Raw genomic sequence first — 9230 nt, forward strand, 5'->3', positions numbered from 1 at the left:
TTCTGCAAAAGAGATAAGCTCTCCTCATCTCGTGAATACCCTGAAGGAAAAATTTCTAAGGATTCTGAAGAGAAAAAAAGAAGTATACCTCTGAGATATGAGTAAACTCTACATTAAGACACCTAAATCTTGAAGTCTATATATGTGGCTTTACATGTGAATAAGGAAGCTTAGTTTACTAGTCCTTACAGGATCAGATCATATTTGAGAAATGCTTATTGGAATTTCTTAATATTTTCTTGGCATCCTGATGGATTTTTGAAAGGCATAAGCCAGCTATATGTCATACAGCTAAAGTAGATATCTTGAAATATCTCAAATGTCACTGAATGTACAGTATATGAGTTGCTAGTCAGTGCAGCACCTGGAAAACTATTCAACTGCCTAAGCCCAGATAACTCATGCCATATGAGGAATCCTTTGGTATCTTACCAGGTCTGTAGTCGATGCCCCATAAAAACGTGGGTTCCTTGTAACTTCTGTGCCATATCTGCCAACTTCCTGTGGATGTTTCAGGTAGGCATGGTGTTAAAGTAGCAGTAGACACTAAGCTGAGGTGCCTCAATCAATCCTGAAGAAAAGTAATTGTATATGCTTTCCTGGAAGAACTGTGCAATGGAGCCCACCCCAGTTAATGGAAAAATGAGTAAAAAGTAAAATCAGTATGCTTTTTCAAGCACTAAAACAGTCTCAGAGTAGAATTTTTCTGATTTATTTATTTTATTTTATTTTTTCTTTATTTATTTTTTATAGATGGGAAATTTTCAGAAAACATAAGAGCATCAAGGAATTTGAGTCCTTACATAATTTAACCAATTTATATTTTTCTGCTAAAGCAATATTGCTACAACATTTTTCAAATAGTAACACGTAATCGAACAGTTTTTTGTATTGTTCATTTATCCATTATAGTTGACCTATATGTCCAAAGCATTTGTTAAATCAGATACCCATATAGTAAACCCCCTTGCAATTGCGTGCATAGTGATAACGGCTTTACACTGTGCAGAAGTAAAACAATATGCACCAGAATGAAGATAAATGCTTTATCTGGATGACATGAAAAGTAATGGAATTTATTGAATTATTCAAAGTCACATTACGTTCTCAGTCTCTGACAAACTTCATAAACCTTGCAAACATGACTAATTCTGATCTTCACTCCATCTCTCCTTCCCCAAGCCTGTTGAATACAATTTTACTGACAGGTTTAAAAAAATGGAATAGGGCAAGTCATGAGAACACTGTGCAGCATTGTTTGGGATAAGCCATGAAATTTTTGGTGTAGTTAATATATTTAAACAGTTAAATCCCCGATTACTGGGAATTTTTTCATTTTCTTCAAAGATTTTACAAAAGAAAATTGCCAAATGAATGTAATTTTGTTGTTTGAAACATATTCTCTCCAGTACAAGATCTAAGTGTACAATAAAGACCCTTTCTGGAAATATGTTTTAATCTGTTCATGGAAATGCAATGCCAATGCAGACTATAGCTCTGTAGGCTTATAATTACAGTACTTCCATTGCTAGTAACAGACTTCAGGCTTTGTATTAACTCTGCATGGACTCAGGACCAGGGCTTACAAAGCTTACTTAGTCTGGACTTGTCTTGATCTGCCAGGAACTTTTGTTTTAGCCTAGTTAACAGACAGATGGGCTTTATATTAATAGTTTTAGTTGTTGTTTAACTTCGTGAAATTTTGTTGTAAAACAACTGCTACTGTAATTGTTTTGATATAAATGTCTTTTGTCATTCAGTGTAGAATAATCTATCACCATAGAACACAGTGCGTGAGAGCATTCTTTAAAATGTGGTCACAGGATGAAGCCAGAAAGCCCATCGATACATGCAGACCACGGATCACTAGTTATTGATGACTAAAGGAAGGCAACCTTGAGTGATGGGTGAAAAAAATATTTATACACAGTGTAAATTATATCAGAATAGTTATTTTGGAATATAATATGGAACACTGGCCAATGAAGGAAGAGCAAGGTGTACTGTGTATTAGAAAATGTTTTAGTCCTAAGTAGACTCTAGAGGAAGGAGGAAGAAACCTTCACCATCAATTTCGTACTTTTCTTGGCAAAGAATTTGTGGATTTGACAATTTGCTGTGACCCTTCCAATGCCTGCCTTCTTAAGGAAAGTTAAGACTGTCTTCTTAAAGGCTCAGAGCAGCACAGCAATGGTTAGCAAAGCAGAAATAGGGATAGAAACTGGAAAGTTTCTATCTGTTATTTAGCTATTATTGTGAAACAGCACTGATAGAATTCTTGAGAGGGTATGTGTTAGTATCATGGTAACTAGATTCATGACAGTCATATGGTTAGAATACTGATGTTTTAATTACACTATCAACAAATTATTGTGGGTACTAACAAATTAGATTGTGTTTCTTCAGCCCAGACAAATTGCTTAGGGTCTTTAGTCTGGTATCCTGTCTTTGGGACTTTTTGTAAATTGGATGCAGTCAGTGGAGGCCCAGATGGCTCTGTCATAATACAGAAAAATGTACCATGTGTCTTAGGACACTTATTCTAATTCTGTGAGACAGGTAGATAGTTAAGCATGTGAAAGTAGGAAATACTAGTATTAAAGTCAGATGTAATGTTAATTTGGGTCTTCTGCACATGTTTTATAATATAGTCCTTAATTATATGATCACATTCTCTATTTCAGGAATGCCACAAAAACGGGACAAGGAAAGAAAAAAAAGTCACATTTCATTCACCTTGTATGATGTAACTTGCTGCTTAGGTCCATTAGTCAGAATTTTCAGTCAGCCTTCTAAATATCTATTAAGTAACATGGGGGTCGTGGTGTCAAGCATTATGGATGGGATTTGGATCTAGATTCAGACACCAGATTATGGTGTGTATATAGATATCTGTATACAAATTAGGGAATGGGATCTAATGGTGTAAACATTGGCCATCTGTGCATCTAAAATTACACACCTACAAGCCTTCTCTTTACGTATGTTCTAAACTGATGTTCCATCTCAATTAAATAAATGCTAGTTTGAAGGAGGTTTTATGTGTTCATTTGTATAACTATTCATTAAAAGATTGTATTTGAAGGCAAAAGGCACAATAATGGATTGCAAGGTGAATGAATTCAGGACTTCTATGGCTGATTTATTATTTTTTTTAGTTTCTCAATGGCATCATTTTTTATGATTAGTCAGTAAATAGTAGAGAAGAATAATTGATAAATTGTTTTCTAAATCTAAATGTTCCCTGTGCTGCCAGATATTAGTTAGGGTTTGACCAATGGCCTGGGATTCCTGGATTGCTGTTAACAGGTAATCTGTATCATTGTCCTATAAGATTTTTCTTCTACAGATTGTCTTTAACATATGAATTCTGTTGACTGATAATTTTCTGTGCTCTTTTAGGTGTCTACTTGTCATGTAATAGCCATTATCTTGATTTACAACACATAAAGCCTCTGCTCTCTGTACAATCTGTTTATCAAACCATATTAAAAAAATATTTACTTACAGGATGCTTAAGTGCTGTGATTTTATTGTGTTCTGAAAAATCTGTATTTGTTTTTCCACTCATCTACTTTCTGTTAATTTATATAATGAAAAATTGATCCCCAAACCCAGTCATTTCTCCTCTTCATATTCTATTCTATTCTATTCTATTCTATTCTATTCTATTCTATTCAGATTCAGATTCATATTTCTATTCATATTCTAGAACAAGCGTTCCATTTTTTAAAAAAATTTTTAGACTTTTTCTGGTTTTATTCTCTTCTTTTTTTTTAAGATGTTGATCAAGAAATCCAACAAAGTCTAGAAAGTCAGCTAATTAAATTTGTGGGCAGACATCAATCTGGTGAGCATAAAAGCATAAAAAATATATCTCCAAAAAAACGTTAGATCCCAGAGAGTTTGGTCAAGGGACTGAGTCTCACTTGACGCTACGTTGACAAAATTAAGAAATACATTCCAATCACAATGATTTGAAATCCATCAGAATTCTGTTCAATAATTCCTCTGCACAGACAATTAGAGGATTTGTAATCCATGGTGACCCCTTTGTTTTTGATCAGCAGAGTTGTGGGCTATTTTGCAACAGAACACAGGAATGCATCAAGCCTGAGAGGTAGCAAACATCCACTTCTTGTGATCCATGATTTATAATCAATTAATGAGAGGGCTTATAATTTTATTTTAAGATACTGGTTCATGCAATCTCTAATTTTTTTGGAGTGAACATGTAGAAAATAATTGTCAATATATGTATTGTTTCTTTTCACATTACACAGAGAATACTAAAGAGGTTATTCTGTGCATTATTCTGATGCACTTTCTTTTAATGCGACTTCCTTTTTATTAATCCTTATGAGAACCAAAACTACAAGTATGTCTCTCTTTCTTCAGAGGATTGTCTTTTTGTGGGTTTGTTTTTTACAGTGTGTTTTTTTGTTGTTGTGGGTTTTTTTGTTGTTTGTGTTTTTGAGAGAGAGAGAGAAGGTCAAGGCAGCTCATTGGCATGGCCAATCTATTTACTTGAGATCAAAAAAGAAAACTGGAAATAGTAGACATAGTCACAATTATCTCAGGTTTGATGGATATTAAATAAATACATACATTCAGAGTAAAAGAGGAAACAAGTTCCAAATGACTTGCAAATGAGATATTTTAAACACGGAATTTATGGCAAATCTCACGCTAAGTGCTTACATCACACTGACGTGAGTCTCTGAGACAAATTCTGAACACTTCAATTGGAAACCAAGTTATCTTGGATAAATAATACCCAGCATCCTTATTGTTTGTGATTAAAAAAATGAAGTGCCGCAGGACTACTTTCAGTCCTTTCAGACTTCCTGAGATGATGTCCAACAAAGCACCAAAACCACACTAAAAAAATTCACTCTCTGTTGCTTCAATTTATGGGATGTTTTACCTTCACTTCTCTTCTTCTAAAGTCCTTGCTTATTGTATTTGACAACGTAATGACTATAGTAATGACAACTTTTCAGATTCACAGCTTCTTTGCCAGTGCAGACTTTCCCACCAAATTACACTTATCTTTCTTCTTCAGTAAATAACATTGCACATTGTATATCTGGTTTTCAGCTTATGATCAGCTATTAGGTAAAATAACATGCTAACCTTTACACAATACATACATGAATGCCTGAATTCACTTGAGTTCTGTATTATTTTCAAGGTTGTTTTTTTTTTTAAACTCATTGGCATCACATCATGACAGGACACATGTACTATTTCAGGCAGCGAACCGTAAGTGGGAATGACTATACCATTTTGTTCCTTTTAACTGCCTGTGGTAAATTGCTGTAATGATTTCTATCAGGTCAGACTAAGCATCTCTAGGAGGTCAGCTTCTAAAATAAAACAGGACTGCTTTCTCCACTATATAAGATTTGCTGCATATACTTTTTGTCACATATGTACTACTTCGAATTCTAGAAAAACCACAGTGTCCCAAAACTAAAAATCTCAAACCTACAGTAAAAAACATTCTTAGTGCAACTGCTTAGTTGTACAGATTTGTGAGACTGGATCATAGAGAAAGCCATCAGAACAGAAAATTCCACAACATTTTAAAATCTGATTAATTTCTCAGAATAAAAAATTTCTCTCCTTAAGACTAAAAAAAGTACCAAATAACCATGAAAATAAGATTTATAACACAACATGTGGGTATGTTTGTATGGCAAGAAGGCAGATTTGTAAGATTTTTGTGCATGCTTGTGTTGATGCTTCTGTAATGCCCATCACTACTCAGTATTTAAGTGTAAGAATCAAACTACTCTTTACACTCCTGACTTGGGATTCATCTTGCTTAACTTTAATTTTCTGAAAATTTTACTGTTAATCTTCTCCATGAAACATAGCTGTGTATGGTCCTCCTATTGTAGATAAAGGGAGATGACTTCAGAAAGTGATTTAATCATAGTCCAGTATTAGTTGTTTTTTGAGATGTCTTTCTCCCTATTGACTGCAAAATGGGCAAAAAAAGAAAGAGTTATATTTCTGAGTACAAGTTGAAATCCTACCAAACATAGGGTGGGTAGGAATCATCTCATCTAATTTTGGAAGTCAACAGTAGATATCTGCAACTGAATTAGTTTATTATAGTGTGCTTTTAAGTTCATGGTGAAATAAGTGCATTTTGTGTGCAACTCATCTGACTTCTTTAAGTGATGATCATACCTCTGGAAAAAAAGGCTTGTGCCTTGTGTATAATTACATTTCCTGGTAAACACAGAGACCGCTGAAATTCAGCCACTACATAAATGTTCTTCCATGTTTCCACTAAGTCTGTTTGAGGTCTGAAAGTTGGCATCCCTATGTCTAAATATTCATGGTTTGCCTAATCAGGACATACACAAAGACATGAAAGAAAAAGGAGTTACTCATTTTAAACTATTTTTTTTGTAAAAAATTGCCTAGCTCTGTACTTTCCGAGAAACATGTATGCTGAACACACAGTACACCATTATTTATATAGAAAAAAACCTACTTGCCTAGAAAGTTTAGCTGTTGTTATTAAGTATTGCAAAATATTTAAGAAACATTTTAAAAGCCTCAAACATTTGTGCACATCTTCATTTAAGGAATCAAGAAAAATGATCTGTGTCTAAGCTACACTGCAATAAGTCAAGTATCATGGTCTCCTGATTGACAAGCCCAGGAAGCACCTAAGGTTTTTCCCTGCTCATATACCTGTTTTTTTTCTCAATAAAAACATGAGCAAGAAGAAAGAAATATATCCTTCCAGGTCTCATGTGTGCTGAATGTTTCCAGTGGCATACCAAGAAACAGGGGAATACACCTGAGTCCCTCAGTTTAGACATAGTCACATTGTCTGAGAAATTAGAACAGTGTTTTCTGTCCTGGGGTCCACACTGGTTTAGTAGTTCATGGTAATAAGCGGAGTCAAGGGTATAGCATCACAAAGTATCTAGGAAAGTTGAATCAGGCAAACCTCAACTTATTACAACAATTGGCCACACTTAAAACCTCTGAGGCAGACAAAAATGAAAAATTTTTGTCATGGAAATTTGGGACACATAGTCCACACTGTTTATTCTCAGTCTTTATGTGAATCTCTCACAGGTATCAGCTATCACTCCATTCAGTAGCTAAAAGAAAAATGCAGTCCCAAGCTTTTGTTAGAGTCTCCTGACTAAATTTTCGTCTTTCATGTGAACATGCTCTACATATTCATAGAGCCACTCTGATCTTCCTGCAAATGCAGAAACACCAATGCCAGCAATGAGAGTTCTTTTCAAGGAAGAAGAGCAGAATAGATAATAACTGCTCCATTGTGCAGACAGGAGAGGAGAATTTAGTTTTAATGAAACCATTACTTTCAGCTAGACTGCTAAAGATTGCTAGATTGAATAAACTAATTCAATAGATGCTGCTTTTTCTTTTTTTGAATAAGTAGAATGACTTCTATGAAAATTTGTTTACAGAGATTCTGTAGGGCAATTATGGTGGCTTAGTAAATTCTTTATTTCCCACTGGATACTGTAATTCATAACAAACTAATTAATATTTTATCTGAAAATGTTACATACTTTCATTGTTGTTTATTTTTAATTAAAGCTAAGGTGCTGAAACAGTCAATGACAATTACAAATACATGAAAGCTATTAAATATGATAATTTGAATTGTTAATTATGCATTATTACATTGACATGCTAATCATTTCTGGCAAAAACACAGGGTACTCTACTTAAATACTAATATAACTGCACTGACCATTTCAGCTACTGCCAAAACTTATGTAGTGCCTGTACAGAATTCTGAAATAGGGTATGGGTTTTATTTGTTCTTTTGAAAGATCAAAACATTCACCATGAGGACATTTTTGGTCTTTAAGCTGCGAAAGACAGTAATGAACTTATCCCATAATATTGCAAAACCAGAAGACAAATTTTAAAAGCTTTTTCAGGAATCAATCCAGCTATGTATTTAAATATTGCAAAATTCACTGTTGCATAAAACAGTACAAACAAGACTGGCATCTAGATGTATCCCTGGTGGAAACTAATTTTCACAGGAAGAAGTATGCTAGAACTCTCTTATCATTAGTTGCACTAGGTAGCTGCCTCAAAGCCATCAGAAACTTTGTTGGAAAGCCAAGGGTTTTTTTATTAAGACACTAAATGAACATCACGGCTTTTTTCCCAGTATTTTATCAGAAAAACAGAAGCTAAAGTCTAATTAGCATTTTGCTCTTCTTATTTCAGGATCATGAAAGAAGCAAAAAAAGTATGACTTATTCTAGAATCTAATTGTTTCTGTGTTACAGCTGCTTTTCTTACAAAACGTAAAAAAATTGCTTAGAAAACAAAATCAGAGAACTAATTCTGACAGGTGAGTGACACAAATATCTCATTGAAAAGAATGCAATAGAATACATTTCCTTTCTGTCCCTTAAGGGCATGAGACTGGTTGCATTTTATAAGATATGTATCCTATATAACAAAGGCAACAGAAAAGTTTTTCAATCACTTATTTGTGATTTCTCAACTTAGTGTGTATAGTTTAATAAAAGTTACTGTCTAGAATATAAGAGTTCCTGCTCTTCATGAATGTCAACATATGCTCAGTCTCATTTATAGGTATTTCTCAGTATTACACACTCAAATTTTGTAATGGTGACGTATTAACTAACACAACTAATGAAAAAATAATTACTCTGGCAATAAAGTAAAATTATTATGTTGCAAGTTTCTGTATTCTTTACAGGAAGCATTGCTTTCTCTGTAAACTCCATTGTTTTAGCAGGCTGCAAACCCCTGGACACAAAAACTACTGTAGAATGTCAACAGAGTAAAATTTATGCTCTGTGCTTTGTGTAAATTCTACTTTTGGAGCAGTCAAAGAGGAGAAAATTGGGTAGTGTATAAGCTTGCTGATGGTAGATTAAATACTGAAATACATTGCAAAAGAGTGTAGCTTGGTTTATCAGCCTTTACTATTTTCTAAGCAAATTCTATTCCTTGGCTGGGCCTAAATGGGAAAGGATATAAAAATGCACCAACTGCAGATAAATGCAGATAAATGTCCTTAATGTTTGTAACATTCTTCTTTGGCTAAACCAGGAAAGGACAGGGAGTTTGGTGATTAGATTTTTCTACAAACTATATTAGTTTTTTACACAAAATTATGATTATTTCTATTAGTATTAACTGTTCAGGATCTCTAGAAAATAAGTAAGGGAGGG

This window comes from Calidris pugnax, unplaced genomic scaffold (genome assembly GCF_001431845.1).
Source record: "Calidris pugnax isolate Ruff unplaced genomic scaffold, ASM143184v1 scaffold153, whole genome shotgun sequence".
NCBI classification, from domain to species: domain Eukaryota; kingdom Metazoa; phylum Chordata; class Aves; order Charadriiformes; family Scolopacidae; genus Calidris; species Calidris pugnax.